The 4,309-nt window shown below is 52.7% G+C and overlaps 1 non-coding gene across 1 annotated transcript; it reads right to left on the reverse strand.

The window, feature by feature from the left end:
• Positions 1 to 3,215: 3,215 nt before the first annotated feature.
• LOC109203798 (uncharacterized) lies at positions 3,216 to 3,834 on the reverse strand. Its single transcript, XR_003222035.1, has 2 exons — positions 3,678 to 3,834; positions 3,216 to 3,350 (listed from the first exon to the last, which is right to left on the reverse strand). It is a non-coding gene; the product is annotated as an uncharacterized LOC109203798 (transcript).
• Positions 3,835 to 4,309: the final 475 nt, after the last annotated feature.

Raw genomic sequence — 4,309 nt, forward strand, 5'->3', positions numbered from 1 at the left:
TCATCACCCTCGGTGTGATCCCTGGTGTGGCCCTGCAGAGCGAAGGTTGCACAGCATGGGCTGCAGGTTGTACCGAAGGGGAGGACCTGCCATTCATAGACAGCCACGGGTGCCTCAGGGTGCAGATCCCGCCACACGAACCGCAGGAGAGAACGATCCTCTGGAAGAAGGCGAATCTGGTGGAACATACCTTTAATGTCACCACTAATGGCTACGGCATGCTCTCGAAAGCGAAGAAGGACACCAAGGAGCGATGCGCTCAGGGTAGGCCCAGGTAGAAGATGTTCGTTGAGGGCTTGACCTTGGAACTGGAACGAACAGTTAAACACAAGGCGATCTTTGCCATTGTGGCTAACAAGGTGGTGAGGGATATACCATGACTCATCTGCTTGAGCAACCTCAGAGGGGGACACCTTCACCACCGAACCGGCCTGGACCAACTTCTCTATTTCTGCCCTGTAGATCTTAGCTCGTCCTGGATCTTTCTGGAGCCTTCTCTCCACACTTCTCAAACTAGGAATAACTGCGTTAGGGCTAGCTTTAAGGCGTGGCATGTTCTGGCGGCGGAGGAGGGGGGTGGCATAGCGTTGGATGCCCTCGACTTCTACACGGACCGTCTTCTGCTCTAGCAGGCTAACTGCATAATTGTCTTCTCTTGAACGGGTAACCACCTTGCCTTCCGGCACTGGGACGACATCTACCTGCCATAACTTCTCTACATGTTTGAGTAGCTCACTCACCTGGGGAGGAATGGCGGTCGTGAAGAGGCACTGTTGTGGCAGCGAGGATGAACCGATAAGGCTGGAGGGACCCTGTAGTGTCCACCCTAACCTGGTGCGCATAGCAGCGGGACCACCCGGTGGACCAAGACGGACAGCTTCAGTTGGAGTGATGAGCTGTGGATGGTCACTGCCAATGAAAAGGAGAGGTTTGACCTTCTTGAAGGACTGGAGAGGCAGGCCTCTGAGGTGTCTGTACTTCCGCTGCAAGGACTCCACAGGGTAGCTGTGCTCTGCTAGGTCGATGCGGGTGGCGGTGAAGGCATTATGGACCTTATACTGCTGCTTAGGTTTGCCACCAGGGGAGATCTCGAAGGAGACACACGACCCATGTAAAGTCTGCACATCTTGCCTTATAGTGCGCAACGGAAGTGTCTGAGGTGCCTTGAAGGTCAAGCTTCTGGGCAGCGGCGGGTAGCAGCATAGTCCTCTCTGACCCATCATCCAAAACCGCATGAGTGCTCAGAGTCTTGCCATTATGGTGAAGGATGACTGGGACAACCTTTAACAGGACTTGGCCGCTCTCTATAGGACGATCGAGGTACAGGACGCCCGTAGGATTCTCACCTTCTCGTGGGGGAACAGACGCTGGGCCAGAGGTCTTTAGGGGCTTAGAATTCACGTTGTGAAGGACCTGCAGATGGCGACCCTGACACAGGCTGCAGGGTTTCTTGAGGGTGCACTGGGCTGCCTGATGGGAACGAGCGCAACGCCAGCACCTCTTGTTGGTCTTTATCCAGTCTGTGAGCTGTTCGCGACTCAGCTTAACGACCTCTGGACACTGACTCAGGTAATGGGCACGGTTATCGCAAAAGGCACAGTAGGGCTGCTGCCTAGCTTTGTTTGGAGTGGTACCTAGTGACCTGGGTGAGGTCTCTGCACCGTGAAGAACCGTAACAGGGCGCCTACTTGGTCTGACGTCAGGCTTCTCTCTGGTGATCGTTGGAGTGGGCAAACCGTCATAGCCCTGACACCAAGATTCGTACTTTAACCAGGTAGCCAGGTCATCCAGGGTGTAAGCCTGCCCAGAATGGTTGTACATGCACCGACGGAAATCAGCTCTTTGCTCTGCAGGAAGCTTACCAAGGAGTCGAGCCACATGGGAGCCACACCGGAGTTCGACCTCCCCATCAGGGCCTAAAGTCTTCAGCATGCCCACGAGCGACTGGATGTGGAGAGAGAATCGCTCAAATGCGGCTGCATCCCTTTGGCGGATGTCAGGTGAGTCCATGACAGCAGCAATTCTTCTCAGGGCAAGCTGGTGGGGCTGCCCAAGCCGGTCGTTAAGAGCATTCATGGTGTCACTGAAGGGCGTGGCAGAGTGGAGGTAAGCGTCCGCTATCAACTTTGCTTACTCCAGGTGTAGGTGATCTAACAAGACTTGGTACCTGAAGAGCTCTGAACTCTCCGGGGGCAGTAAGTTCCCTAGCACCATCTTCAGACGAGCGAATTCCCCAGGATCACGACGTGTGAGCTTGGGAATGCTCGGACGAGGCCCCGTGTAGGTCATATCCGGGGCCGCTGCTAAGCCGGAGGGTCTATGCATCTGGGAGGCTGAGAAAGGAGTGGGCGGGGATGGAGTCGGAGCTGGCAGTGGTTTCAATGGAGGGGGGTGTGCTCTCGGAGGCGGCGCTGGAGGGTGAGTGGGCCTCGGCTGAGGAGAAGTGAACCTCGGCCTAGATTCAGGTAGGGGGATGATCTGGCCCTCCTGTGCAGTCACAGACTCCCTCTTCAGAGCCTGGAGCTCTTTCATCATCGTGTCGATGCGGTCTGTGACTGGGCTCTGACTGGAGATAGGTTCCTCCTTGAACACAACCGGAGGAGGTGGTGGAGGCCAGTCCTCTTCCTCCTCAGCAGGGGGTGGCCAGAGATGAACAGCAGGGCCTCTGGGTGGTGGACTGAGCTGCAGACTCTCTGCACGGTCCAGCAGCTGCAGCAAACTAGCATGAATGGCCTGGAAATCAGCTAGCCCCGCTCTCATCTGGTCATGGGACTGCTGGAACAGGAACCTCTCACGTTGCATATCTGCTAACTCTGCCCTCAATGGGGTGACATGGCCGTGTGGGCGGTCATCAGGGGTGTCAGACGGAGGATGGTGGGGAGAACGGGTGTCGCCTCCTGTCTCACTTTCTTCGTGGTAACCTGCACCAAGCCCGGGGAAGTCAGTCTCATAAGCTTCATAGCGGAGGGGACGACGTACATTACGCCGCGGGCGCGCACCAAGGGCTGAGAAGTTCTGAATATCATCCATCTTGTTAGGGTAGAAGCAGCTTACATCCAGCTCGAAGGACCACTAATGATGGGTAGATAACCCGGAATGGGAGGACTGTAAGGTGTTGATTCGGGTTTGCAGCCACCACTCCCCGGAGTGTCGGCCAGAACACTACTCTAGGCCCGGATGGATATTCAGGAAGGAGACAATGAGGACACTGAGGATGGTTTAGACGCTTGTATTGCCTTCACACGGTCAGAGGTAACAGGCTTGCCAGAGGAGCAGGTGTTACATACAAGTTTAGGTGCATCGGTGTGGATATGAGCGGGTGTGTGTGTGTGTGTGTGTGTGTGTGGTCTCTGAAATGAACAGAAAGAAAATAGTACATCACTGAAATGTTCACAATAGTAACTCAGAGTACATCAACAGAAACACAGGTGGGAAATAAGCTAACATCCCCTTTGCTACCATAAGCCATCTATTGCCCACATCTCACATATAAACCCACCGAGCTAATCCAGCACACAGTTATCCCCAATCACACGGCAGGAGAGCTAGCCTAGCTTAGCTTAGCTTCGCTTAGCACTCGCTAGCGACATAGACAGAAGCATAGTCATTTCCCCTCTAACTTCGATTACAGTCACAAACGCATCTTATCCCCACATCCTCACACATCACAGACTTACGTTGCTCAGTAACGCACACTTCTCACGAAATGACCACTTCTCCGCCGGTAATCGGGAGCGGAAACGCTCATATATCTCACCCACGTATCTCCCTGCCCGAATCCTCTCTCATACAAAGCGGTGGGGTGACCTCTACTGGCCACTCTAAGAAACTACAGGTGAATAACTGAACAGAATAAAACTCACAACTACGGGGCCTTTTGTACAGCTGAAGTCAAAGTAAACTTTATTGTCATCTCCGCTACATACAGTCCAGTATATAGAGAGACGAGACGACGAGGCTCCAGTTACAGCAGTGCAAATAAACGAACAATAAATATAGTAGAGTAAGAAAATAAATATACACTTTAGGACTCGGGGTAAAGGGATCAATAACAATTTAAAATTTATAATTTACAGTTTGATGATTTAAAGTCTCACACATAACCCGTCGAAAGGGGAGGGAGACCTGCTGCTTCCAAAGAGAGCACATTTCATTCATAATGTTGTAAATCCAAGCTCATTATGTATCCATGATTTGAATCCTGGGTTGTGTGAAATCCCAGAAATAAACCCTAGACAAAGTTAATCTGTGAACTAAGGTGTAGGTCTATTAGGTTATGTTGTGGTGATCCTCTGGTTGAGGGATGGGT

The sequence above is a fragment of the Oreochromis niloticus genome, linkage group LG10 (genome assembly GCF_001858045.2).
Source record: "Oreochromis niloticus isolate F11D_XX linkage group LG10, O_niloticus_UMD_NMBU, whole genome shotgun sequence".
Classification (NCBI taxonomy): domain Eukaryota; kingdom Metazoa; phylum Chordata; class Actinopteri; order Cichliformes; family Cichlidae; genus Oreochromis; species Oreochromis niloticus.